Consider the following 13,663-nt stretch of genomic DNA (forward strand, 5'->3'; position numbering starts at 1 on the left):
CCAGAAGGTTGGTGAGATGAAGGCAGTCTTAAAAGTCCCACACATCTGTGTAATTTAGGCACAGGTTGCTTAATGGCCAGATCATAATTCTATACTTCCCTGTATGTCATTTGTCCTGCTTCTTTCAAGGGTTTGTGTTCAATAGATTTATGCAAAGACATCCTCCTCCTTGGTCTCTGCCATTCTAAAAAGACCAGAAAGTGTTTTCTGAGACGTTCAGGCTAATAGAAGATGGGGTCTATAAAGCTGGGGTAATAATCTCCTCAAATCCTAGCTGTCTTGGATTTCATACTTGCACTCATCCCCACTATCAGATAACGCGTCCTGAGGCACACACCCGAAACCAAGATTTTCCTTCGGTACGTGCAACCTAAGGGGCTCGCTCTTCAAACAAGGAATATTAATTTCTCATAGCCATCATTTGATGACTAGAAATGGCAAGATGGTTCAGTGGATAGAGGTTTGAGCTTAGAGTCAAGAAAAGCGGAATTTGTCTTTTCTGGGTTCTTATTCACTGTGTGAAATCAGCCTCCCTCAGCTGCAATGTAAAATCAGGATAATAATATATATTTCTCAGATTTATTATGAAGACCAATTGAGATAACAAGATGAGCTAAAGTTAGATAAATGCATACTATTGTTAAGATAACGTTTCTGCTCTTCTATTCATTCAAATTCAGGCTACACAACAGGAGCTCTAGAGGAGCTCTAAGGAAATCTAGAAAGGCAGCTGGACTAACAGGGCATATATTCCCAAGTGTAGATTATTTTCACCATTAAATAAAATCTCTTTGCTTATCCTTCATTTATGTGTGCATACGATGATGGTACCTCACTGATCAGTCTGACCAAATACACAGAGAGTTAGCTTCTAGAAACACCGGGTAACCACGAAGTCTTGGAGGACTGTTGCTCTGGAGTAATAGATGTTCCTGTCTCTTCCCCATAGCTAAGGGAAAGCAATCCAATCTCAGATAATCTTAGTGGGATGAGAGTAGAAGGGGAAGTGACCTCATGCTGACATATCCCCAGAAACAATGGGAATCTGAATAAATACCACTCTCACCCGTCTCTCACCCTGAATCCATTTGGAAAGGGTAGATTTGACCAGTAACAACCACCAAAGTTGCCCAGCACAGGCCTTAAATCCAAGGCAATAACACTGATGGTCTCCAAACAGATTTTTCTTCCATTGGTCCCAGGTGAGCTTCGCCACAATAAGGCTGTGGAGTTGTCTCAAGTGAACGTCATGGGGTCAACGAACTTTGTTGAAATGATGGTAGCAAAATGAACCGGACTCGAGATGTTTGGAATGTCTTAATCACCAGCAATCTCTCTGACTTACCTACATGGACGGATTCCAGAGAGAATCCACCGTAATGTCACTCGATGGAGAAAAATATCAGGGTGATGAACTATCCAGCAATCTTGGCCTGTAAATAGGTCTCATGTAAATAGTCTCTAACAGTCGATAGGTAAATGCAGATGAATTACACAGCAATGGGATGCAGGTGTGGGGAGTGGAGGAGGAGGGGGTGGTCAGAGAAATGTGCAGACTAACTTGATGAGCTCCAGGGAAGCCTGCCCATTGTGGGATGTCAATTGTATCGATTATCTTGGGCTGTTGTGAATCAATTAGGGATGGATTGGTTGCTTCCTGCTATTAGAAGAAGAGCCACTTCTTTACACCAGCCCTATAAAAGGGCAGGGGTGCCAGCTGTACAATTATTCTCTTTCTCCCTTTTTAAAGAAACAAGGCACCCATCCAGCTCAGAGAAACCTTGGGCGCCAGCGTGAGGGAAGCCTGTGTTCCATCTTGGGGCAGAGCAACACAGAAGTTGTCCATTCCTTCATGTATCCAGAGACTAGAGATTCTAACTCTAGCTGTAGAGGGGCAGTGGTGTTCTGTTCTAGGGATGGCACTCCTGGAGAGAAGATGCAACTGAGGGGTGGTTCTCCCTAACTCTGAGGCTTCTAGAAAGCAGAGGGCAACCTTCCTGGAGAATACTGAGCCAAAAAGTTAGGAGAGCCAGCCTTCTAGTGAGAAAAGGAGGGGGTGGGGTTGTGCTGAGATGTCACTCTGCTTTGAGGAAAAAATGATTATTCAGGATAGGAGCAAATCACACCATCATTGGGGAACAAACTACATGGTTTTATCCTAAGCTATATCGTGCAAAGAGAGAAGGACATGACTTCTCCAAGATTATCTTTTTAAAGGAGAGCCCAAGGTCCTAGTCCTAAAAGTCTACAGACATAAAATTCTGCAGAATTTCAGGGAATTGCTTCCCTAGCAACCCAAGTCTCTCTTCAGGAAAAACATCTTAAAAACAGTGTAGTCCTCAGTCTGGGAAAGGAGTAGGATACAAAAGGAGCTGTACTTGCCAGAGAGGGAGAAGAAATTTATGGATTGGCTAGATGAATGCTATGTATTTTCTTTTATCCTTATTTATTTTCTCTATTTTCTTTGGGCCGAGGGCTACCCAATATTCTTCTCCACAATATATTTTGTTATCATGAATATCTTTTTTGTTTTTATGTTCCCCAGTTACAAGTAAAATAAAAAAATGATTATACATGTGCCTTCATTTTTTAAACATATTTCCATATGAATCATGTTGGGAAAAACATCAGGAAAAAAAGGAAAAAAAAATCACAAAAAAGAAGAAGAAAAATAAGGTAAGCATGGCATGTGCTTATTTACATTCAGTTTCTATAGTTCTCTCTCTAGCATTTTCCATCTAAGATTTATTGGGATTGCCTTGGATCATTGAACCACTGAGAAGAATAAACTGTGTCATAGTTGATCATTGAACAATCCTGTTGCTTCAATGTACAATGTCTTCCTGGTTCTGCTTGCTTCACTCAGCATCAGCTCATGTAAATCTTTCTGGGCCTTTCCAAAATTAGCCGGTTCATTATTTTTTATGGGGAACAGTAATATCCCATTACTTTCATATATCATAACTTATTGATCCATTCTTTAATTGATGGGCATCTTTAGTCATAAAGGATAATATTATAAGCAAATTAGGACAATGAGGGATAGTTTATTTATCAGATCTTTGGAGAAAGGAAGAATTTATGGCAGAGAACTAGGAAACATTATGAAATGCAAAATGGATAACTTTGATTACATTAAATTAAAAAAAAGATTTTGCACAAACAAAATCAACAGAAACAAGAATAAAAGGGAAGTACAAAACTGGGAGAAAAATTTTACAGCCAGTGTTACTGATAAAGGCCTCATTTCTAAAATATATAAGAACGATGTCAAATTTATAAGAATACAAATCATTCCCTAATTGATAAATGGTCAAAGAATACTAATAGATAATTTTTAGATGAAGAAATTAAAGCTATCTGTGGTCACATGAAAAGATGCTCTAAGTCACTATTGATTAGAGAAATGCAGATGAAAACAGTTCTGAACTACCACCTGACACCTGTCAGATTGGCTAAGATGACAGGAAAAGATAATGATGAATGTTGGAGGGGATGTGGGAAAACTGGGACACTGATACATTGTTGGTGGAGTTGTGAATGCATCCAACCATTCTAGAGAGAGATTTGGAACTGTGCTCAAAAAGTTATCAAACTGTGCATACCCTTTGATCCAGCAGTGTCTCTACTGGGCCTGTTCCCCAAAGAGATCTTAAAGGAGGGAAAGGGATCCATGTGGGCAGCCCTTTTCATGAATGCTTTTGGGCAATCTGCACATATCTGGAGTACTACACATGAACTCTCTTATACCCTGAGTTTTCCAAGAGAAAGGGCCAAACATGCCAAGGAGTAATGTGGGAATGAGGTGATGGTGGCACAAATGCTGCCGAGACTGAGGCAATGCCAGGGCCTGTCAGACCTGCTGTCAGGCAGCCATAGGGTCGAGTGCCGAGTTCTGGAGGATTCTGCACATTTCCTCTGTATAGGATTATCAGACCTCTTTTCTCCCTCTCCCCCCCCCCCCCCACCAAAGAGAGAGAGCAGAATGATGAGACCTTCATGGCTGAGCACTCTGTGCCTCTGAATTCTTGTCTTAGTGGGATAACACTCCCACTGTCACCGCCTCCACCCTGCCCGCCAATGTCTTGGTCATTTTATGTGGATGACAAAGGAAAGATCTCATGGAACCCATCCTAAGTCCCTGCTAGCGCCCATCCATCTGTCCCTGTCTCCAGGAAACTGCTACCTCTTACTAATGAGCTTCTCACCCCCAGGGCCATCTTGCCCTTGTTCTATGTGGGTTGTTTTTTTTTTTCTGCTGAATCTTAATTTCCTTGTCTCTCTGCTTCTGCCCTCCAAAGACATTATCTCCAGACTAGACATGGGGCTCTGGGGCTTTGGGTCTTCCACATATGGTTTTCCACCCGTGGCTTAATCATGCCGACTCCGTCCAGCTGGTCCCCTTAGACCCTGGGGTTCTCCACTTCCTTCAGGGCTGTCACCAAAGGCTGAACTTCCACTGCGGTGAACGCAATCTCACCAACTCATCTGCAAGCTCTCTTGCAGGTTCCTCTCTCTCTCCCATGGTGACGCTTGTCATTGCTGACGAGCCACGGCCCAAATGCCTCCTCGTGTGCCAGTCCTTTCCATCGTCGTTCCTTACTTCTTATTCCCTCTGTCCCTTTGCAAGGCAGAAGGTTTCCGTGCTAAGCGTGCTTGTCTAAGCCCTTGGCTGATCACATAGTGAGCTGCTCCTCGGTGTCCAGGATGAAGCTGTCTTAGGTGAAGCTTTCCAGCGCCTTTTTGAGGCTAAAGTTCACATTATTCCTAACTTTGTTTCCATCTTATCTTTCTGTCAGATTGGTTTTCTAACTTTCCAGGTGACTTTTTTCTAACACTCTAACCCCTTTAACCCTTATCTTTTTAAAGCTAAGTTTTGACGCCATTGTGCCCTGAAACTTTTCTTGATTGTCCCATTCCCCCTCCCCAGTTGTTCTCTCCTCATACTGACAATATCCCTACCATGGTCTAGTTTGTGTCCCCCCAGGAATATGGAAAGGCCGGGAGAGCAGGGCGGTTTTTGGCTTTTGAAGCCCATCTCCTAGCACGCAGTAGGTGCTTAACGAATGGGTGCCGCGTTGGATTTTGCCTAGCTGGGTTTGGGATCTCCCAGACTCTGCCTTGAACACTTGCCCCTGTACATTCAGAGCGGTGAACTCATTCAGTAACTCGGGTCTGACACTCATCACGCATCGCTGATATGTTCCCAATGTTCCATGTGCTTCTGTCACTGCAGATAATTTGTAACCTGTTTCCTAAACCATGATTAACCAGGTGTTTTTGGAATCACTCTGAATTAATTTTGCCTGGAAAACTTGGTGACTCACCTTATCAAATGTGAGACTGCAGTCCAAATATTTGACTTTCGCTATTTTTTCTGCAGATATTTCATGAATCTGGTATGAAAAAAGAAAACAACCAAGAAATTCAGCAAATCTGATGTTGAATCTAGTTCAACTTAAGAAAATTTCTCTGTTGTGTGGTGCCGCCCTGGCCACCCTTCCCAAGAAACACGCAGGCCCTCCCCAAGACTCCCGCTCCCTCCTCTTCCCTCTCAGGGTCCCCTTCTCATGTTCTGTGTCCTGGGGACTAAGACTTGGGTCAAATCCGACTGTGGTCCGCTAGGACTTAGCTCATGCACCAACATAAAGACGGCTTCCTGACCCAGGGCTCTTAGGCCCCCTACTGGCCATTGTGGAAGGGACACCCTTGCCCCCAAAGCCTCCTTTGGATTCCCACAGGGCTAGACTTAATGGACAGCTTGGGAAGGTTCCATGTTGCCAGTTTCAGCAATGACTCCTGATGTTCTGGAGTCTTCTTCTGATTTCACCCCTAATTTTATAGGATACCTGAGGCAGGGGAGGGTGAACATCCCCTTAAAAATTTCCCCAGGGGTCTACACATTCTCAGTGAAATACATTGGCTCAAAATTTAAACTGGTAAACGTATCCCCTTGCAGGTGATGCCAAAGACACAAACACCACTTAAAGTCCACACATGCAACATCACATCATTATTGTTACAAAGCTTCTGTTTACCACAACTTTGCTCACTATTGGAGAGGCAGCTTAAGGTGGTGGGCCTTCCTGCACAGAAACATGGAGAATCATATCCAATACGCTTCTTTTTTCTGCTTTGTTTTTATGCCCATCGTGTCCTCATGCTTCTCTAAAAATAAACACAAGCAGATCACTTAGCATGTTAGCCAATCCCTTTGATGGCCCAGGAGACTAGCTGATGTGTCCATGCAAATACAAGCCATAGGTGGTATTCCCTCCCTTGCCTGTTAGCAATAGTGATTTGGCAACATCTTCATTCCTCCCTAATTGTCTACATTTCTTTGCTTCATTTCTCTTGTTAAAGACAGATTTAAAAATGAGTTCAATATCTCAGCTCTTTCAGAGGCATCATTAATTTCATGCCCTTCCTCATTCATTAGTTGGCCAATTTTGCTCATGTCTCACTTTTCCCTCTGGTGTTTGAAGTGCTCTCTGGCTCTTTAACTCTTTTCTTCCTTAGCCTACATGGCTACCATTATTTCTTCCTGAGAAGCTTGAGTTGATCTGCAGTGTTCCTTCTGGCTTCCCCAGTCTCCTCTCCTCTGTATGTTGAGCCTTGTTCTGGGAAGACATATTGATATTTTCTGCATTTAATGTTACAGTCAGGAAGTTCCATATTTTACTGTTTTACAGGAAGTCTTCACTGTTCTGTCTCCAAGTCTTGCATTTAATTTGCCAATAAATCCTCTGGAAGGTAGGAAATGATGATATCCTTCATTCTTGGGGAAAGGAATGATGTCCAAGAGACTTAGTTTCCACATTGCTGCATTTTTCCTCAGTTCACTGTGTTACATTTAGTCTGCTTTCCCATGACTCTTTGCTTTTCTGCTTGCATTGGTTCTCTGTTTCTCCCCAAATTAAATAGCAGCTACATATGTGTGCATTAGGACAGGATGCAATTCCTTAATCAGAACGAAGTTTCTTAGAACAATTCAAGAGAAAACAAAAGTCATCCTTTCCCACCATGTGCTTTATTTGTACATATTTGCTCTCTCCAAGGCCACGATGGGCAGGCAATTTAACTTCTCTAGAAAGGAAGCCTAGGATATGTGCTGCATCATGAGGCTGGCGATTCCTGGTGGCCAAAAGCTCTCCCCAAGAGGCCAAAGGAAATGTGTAAAAGTTGCCTCTGCTCTGGTGGTGGATATGTGTTTCTTAGAATCACAGGGTTAAGAGTATGAAGAAACTTTAAAGCTTGCTTGGTTCAGTCCTTTCATTTGATAGATGAAGAAAAAAGTTCTTAGTCTTCCCTCCAAAATAGCCATGGATGCAGAAGAAATTGGTATTTATCAGTAAGTGTTTTTGACTTCAATCATGACCCAGCAAGTGGGCATGGGGTAACAAACTATGACCAAGCAACTCTAACAATTATGCTTCTCTTGTCAATACAGAACCCCCAATCAATGAAAGATGGCACTTCCTCCTCCCACCATTGCCATACCACTCAGTAATGTCTGGAACTCTGCTGTTGTTTGCCCTCATGATACCATTGTAGGGGTACAGTGACACTGTCATTCATGACGAGCTCTGGGTGAAACTGAGCCAGAGTTTTTGTTTTGGTACAATGCTTCTGGCTATCCAGGGGAAAACCTGAATCCCACCTCTTGATTTCCAGTGGTTATTAGCTGCAGATTAGCACCAAGAACCCTTGTGGGTTGGTTTTCTGATACTCCCCTTTCTTGGTTAAATGCTTTGCAAAATCATCATCAAAGCCATCATCACCATCATCAACACTATCATTATCATCATCATCAACACCATAATCATCATCATTATCATCACCATCATCATCATCATCATGCCATCATCATCATCATCACCACCATCATAGCTATCATCATTACAATCATCACCACCATCATCAGTATCATAGCCATCATCAACACCATAATCATCATCATTATCATCACCATCATCATCATCATCACCACCATCATAGCTATCATCATTACCATCATCACCACCATCATCAGTATCATAGCCATCATCAACATCATAATCATCATCATTATCATCACCATCATCATCATCATCACCACCATCATAGCTATCATCATTACCATCATCACCACCATCATCAGTATCATAGCCATCATCATCACCATCATCATCATCATCACCTACATCATTATCATCAATACCACCATTATAATCATCATCCTAAAGGGAACCTCAACAGATTGAAAAAAATCTTTCTCTAAAATGCAGAGACATCTCATTGAGGCTAAGCCCAGTTAGCTCTTTTCCTGGCTTCTGGGAAGAAGATTCACTCCTCACTTGCCCTAATTGACCTTGGGCACCATTCATATATACATTCACCACATCAGTTGTTCGGGAATACAATAATAGCTTTTTGATCAGTTCCTCTTCCTGTTGGTCTCCCCTTTTGATATAACAGGAGATGGGTCTTCCCAAAGCTCAGATCTTACCATTCCCCTACAGTCCCCCAACTTCTTGGTGACTCCCTAAATGCACAGCCGCTCCTTAGTCTGACATTTGAAGTCCTGCACAATCTGGTACACAAGCCACTCTTTTCCTCCCTATTTCATGACCTTTTAATATGTTATATATTCCAGTTAGACTGGCCCATAACATATTGTTTTATTTTCACAAGCCATCTCTAGCCTCTATGCATTTGTACAAGAAACCCTCCATGTTTGGTCTGTGCTTCCTTCTACTCTCAGTCTTTGACACTATTTTCCTTCGAGGTCCAAATTAGGTGTCACCACATCAATCAGATCTAATGGTCCTCAGCTGAAAATGCCAACAAAATGGAAGCTTCCTGAGGGCAGAAACTCAATCTCTTTTGGTGTTGTTTTCCCAATGCCTGCCTGTAGTAAGCAATAACTTGATTTGCGGTGAATTTAATTGAGCAAAATTTGTCTATCCAAGTCCCATGAGTGGTTAAGTGGCAGAGTTAGCATGAGAGAAGTGTCCCTCTCTCTCTCAAAATTAGGAACTCATTTGTCATTATGATCTAACCTAATCTTCTATTTCTTCCCCTTGTCTTTCTTTTTTTAATTGAATTTTATTATGAAAACAAAACAAAAACAAATGAAAATTCACCTAAGTAAAAGATGGGAGAGGCAAGATTAAGACAAAAGGTGTTTTGAAATATAGATCTGGGGAATTTAGTGGAAGCTCAATATGGGTTAGCAGTGTGGTGTAGGAATTACAAAAATTAAAGTGATCTGCCTTGCACAAAGATGATTTAGGATGTCAAGGAACAGAGAAGCTTGTGCTCAGCCTTTTGAACTCACTTTTTACCATTATAACAATTATGCTTCTTAAGGTGTTATTTTTTTCATATTTTGTTATCTCTTTTACTAAACTGTTAATCCTATTTTCATAATTTTCTTGCATCAATCTCATTTCTCTTCTCAGTTTTTCCTGTACCATTCTTGTCTCTTTCTTTAAGTCTTCCAAGGCTTCTTGTTGGGCTTGGTAAAACTAGCATTTTTATTTGAGGTTTTGATTTTAGTGTTTGGTATTATTGTCTTATGAGTTTGCTAGTCTTCCCTGACATCATAGTTTATGGTCAAATCCCTTTTTTATTTATGCATTTTTCCTATTTTTTGACTTTGAATTTTAAATTGAAATTGGAATCTGCTCAAGTGAAGGTGGGGAGGCCATGTCCCAAGCTTCAGGCCTTTTTGTGCTGCTGTTTTCAGAGCTAATTTTAGGGATCTGCAAATTTTTGGTGTTTCTAAAATGAATCATAAAGAGGTGCAGTCACTGCTCTCTTGGTCTAGGCTCTTATTTTTGGCTAAAAATGCCCCTTAGTCCCTCGTAACTGCAAACAATAGTATCCTTTTTGGTGTGGAACAATGACCAGGTCCCCTGTGGCCCTGCCACTGCCACTGTTAGCACTCTTCTTAGCCTTAAAACTATGATTAGGACCTCTGCTCCCTTGTAACTGAGTGGAAGCACTCTTCTCTGCCCTATAACTGTGGCCCAAAACTGTTTATGGGTAATAGAGTTGCCAATTAGTGCCAGCTCTACTCAGTGCCAGCAAAGGTCCTGTATAACTCCATTCAGACCAGTTGGCTCAGAGCTTCTGAAGCTGCAGCCAGGGCTGCCATGACCAGTCATTCACCCTGGAATCATGGACCCCTCTTGTGGTTGTCCTAACTTTTCTTAGGTCAGATAAATGTCTCCCTCTGACCTTTTGTTGGCTCTGCCACTTCAAACTGCAATTTGAGGCATTATTTTAAAATTTTTAGAGGGGGATGTTCATTCAGGTAGGTTGTTGCCTCCAAACGACCATCTTGGCTCTGCCCCCATCTTTTTTACTTTCGAACAAATCCCCTATCTTTCCAAAGTTTATGGATATGTTTCAACAAAACCTCCAAACATTTTCCTACCATCTACATAGTTCAATTTCTCCTTCAAATTGATTATACACTTAATAACCGAGTTCACTATTGGGTTTGGTGAATACCATTTCAGACAGTGAAGTTTTCTGGTGGGCTCCTTACTGCTGTGATTGCCCCACTCCTGCTGGTGCCATGAAGATGCTATCATATTGCTTGTCAGCCTCCTTAGACCATATCAAAACACAGAAATTTCATCTAGAAACAAAAATCTGAGGCTGAAAAGCTAGCCTTTCATTTTTTGACATTTATGGAATAAGACTACAGTGCAGTAATGAACTGTAATTAATTGGACCATGTGCTGTGGGAAGGTGTTCATTAGTTTATTATAACGAGGCACACTTTATTTGTCAAGCTTTTGCCTGATTTGATAAGGTGAAGTCTAATTAGTCGTATAACTGTTTTATTTTTCTCAGTAATGAGCATATGCCTAAGGGCTTATTGCAAAAGGGGGCATTTTTAGAAATCCAAAAAAATAGAACAAATTACAATTTGTGGGAAGTTTCAAAGTTTTTTTTCCTTCAAGAGTCGAGTTGTTTCATTTATACTGCAGTGCTAGGGACTGTTTTAAACCTCACAGTGTTTTCTGAAATTAATTCAGCTTGTGCACATTACTTTTCTTTCCTGGATATTTATAAATAACAGAACTCAAAAGCATTGCTTCTGTGTGTACCGTGATGCTTCATATACACTGCCTCCTCACCATGACTAATAGGTCATTTGATCTCTTGTGAAGTATTGGAGGAAGAGGAGATTGTCTCCAGCTAGTGCTGGGGAGGCATAGAAAAGATTACTTTAGATTAGAACTCAAGCAGAAGACCTGTGCTCAAGCCCTTGCTCCACAGAGTAGGAGACAGGATTTCTGGGTGATTGGGCTTCTCGCTAAAATGAGGATTTGGTGATATGATTTCTTGAGTCCCTTCCAGTTCTGCAAGTCTTCACTTTACAAATAAAATGCCTAGTGGAGAGTTTTCTGCACCTGTCCATGTGATGCAGTCATGCCTCGGGTCCTTGCTCCTTCTGCCCCAGGACACTCCTGTGTCAAAGACCACAACCAGCATGAGTCCCTTGGTTCCTGAGACCCCTCCATGGTGTCTGTGGCGCAGCTTTATTTGTCATTGTCCAAGCTGGTTCTGGCCATGGCTGCAGGAGCTAGGTGACAGAGAAGCAGCTTGAGTCGATCCAAGCTAGTGTCTGAACTGTGCCCCACATGGTTACTCAAAATACAAAGGATAAATGCGGAACCATTTAAGCACAACTATGGAAAAAATATTTTCTAAGCCAACCCACTGAGAAATGTATTATGTGCAGCAATTCAAAACTCTAAACTCAAACCCCAATTGTTTCTCATCCTGCTGCAGTCCTATTATCCACTCTGCTGAGTCTTTTCATTATAGGTAACTAATGTGCCATTGCTATTTAATAACAAACTCCTTCAGTTTTTGCTTGCAATTAAGGGATATGACCAACCATTTAATTGAGAAAGAAAAGAAAGAAGAGAGGAAGGAAGAAAAGAAGAGGGGAAGGAAGGGAAGAAGAGAGGAAGGAAGGAAAGAAGGAAGGAAGGAGGGAAGGAAGGAAGGAGGGAAGGAAGGATGGAAGGAATGGAAAAAGGAACGAAGGAAGGAAAGGGGGTGAAGGGAAAAAGGAAGGGAGGGAGGGAGAGAGGAAGGGAAGAATAGAAAGAAGCAAGGAAAGAAGGCAGGAAGGAAGCAAGGAAGGATAGAAGGAAGACAAAAGAAAGAAAATAAAAAAAGTTACAAGATGATATTGAAGAGAAGATTCCATGGTTAAACTGAAATCATTTCCAAAGTCAAGAGCTCATGAAGAATTATTGGACAAAATTTTATTCACAATCTGTCTAATTTTTAGATACATGACAAAGATCACATGATAGGGAAAAGAATAGGAAGACAATTCTCTCAGGTTACATAAGAGAATGTTTAGAGAATGTAGTCCTCCCCACAGGGAAAAAGAAGCAAGGGCTATTTTTTCTCCACCTCATCTTTAGAGAGCCCATTTTTATGTCTTAGGAAAAAGAGGATCAAACAGAACAGATTAGGGTCAGCTTTATGTTGACTGGATAATACTATGTAACACACACACACAAATATATATGCAATCTATTTGTGCAGAAATATAGTAGAGGTTTGGGAGAGGGCAGACAGAAATTTCTATCAGAGCATGGCATCGGCCCTCTAGCCGTGATTAAGATGCCATGCTCTTTAGCCATGTCCACGCCACTCCATCTGTCAAGCATTCTCAACAGCCTGGAGCACATTATGGTGAAATACAGAGAGTGCTGGTCATAAAAGTAAGAGATTTTATTTTGAATCCCACCCCGGACACTTGCAAGCCCTGTGACTGTGCGCCACTTAACCTTTATGAGCCATCTATAGATCATCATCTATAGTTCATCATCTATAGAGTGGAGATGACCCTCTCTTCTTACTCTCTCCCATGTTACACAGGGGGTATTTTAGAAGTTTAGATGAGATCATAGAAGGAAAACACTTTGAAAGACTCTTGAAATTTTCCTTGATCCTTCAATATTCACCCCAATATGATCTTTCCTCCATCATGTCTAACCTTAACCCTAGTCAACAACCTTTCCTTCCTCTGGAAATGTAGTGATTTTTTTTTTATTTATAGGAGAAAATATCCAAAAGAAAGGGAAAAAATGAATGCAAGGTTTCAGAACACTCAAAAAAGGCCCTTCAGAGAAAAAAATCCCACCTTCTACAGGAAGGCCTTCCCATTTCCTTTTAATTCGAATGCCTTCTCTGTGTGAATTATTTCCAACTTATCCTGCCTACACCTTCTTTATATATGTTTATTTACATGCTGTAAATTAGACTACCCGTGGGATCCATAGCACCAAAAGGGGAAGACTCTTTGTAATACCGAAACTCCTAACAAGATCTCATAGTGACCCGCCTCTTTGAAGATCTTCCCATTTTCTGAGGATCCATTAGGCCCTTTTGCAGCAACCATTTTAGGCTCTCAGCGTGCTGTTTCATTTTCCACTATACTTTGCTTTGTCTTCAAGTGAGATTGATTCTATTTCCTTGTGGGCTTGAATAGTCCTTGAAATACTTGACTTCTCCATACCAACAGCTGCTCCATATCCCTAATAGTTATTGAAGTGAGCTTTTTAAGAGTCACACCATTTTCTTAAAGTTATATACATTCTTCAAAATGACAGAATTTAAAACACAACCAAAGAGAGCA

The 13,663-nt window shown here is 41.4% G+C and overlaps 1 long non-coding RNA gene across 1 annotated transcript in view; it reads right to left on the minus strand.

Annotated features, from left to right (window-relative positions):
- LOC141552136 (uncharacterized) overlaps positions 1 to 13,663 on the minus strand; it is an 89,231-nt gene that overhangs the window by 31,975 nt on the left and 43,593 nt on the right. The window contains exons 3-4 of the long non-coding RNA XR_012485069.1: positions 6,039 to 6,168; positions 5,328 to 5,396 (exon numbers count right to left, since the gene is read on the minus strand). This is a non-coding gene — a long non-coding RNA (uncharacterized LOC141552136). The remainder of the gene's footprint in view (positions 1 to 5,327; positions 5,397 to 6,038; positions 6,169 to 13,663) is intronic.

The sequence above is a fragment of the Sminthopsis crassicaudata genome, chromosome 1 (genome assembly GCF_048593235.1).
Source record: "Sminthopsis crassicaudata isolate SCR6 chromosome 1, ASM4859323v1, whole genome shotgun sequence".
NCBI lineage: Eukaryota > Metazoa > Chordata > Mammalia > Dasyuromorphia > Dasyuridae > Sminthopsis > Sminthopsis crassicaudata.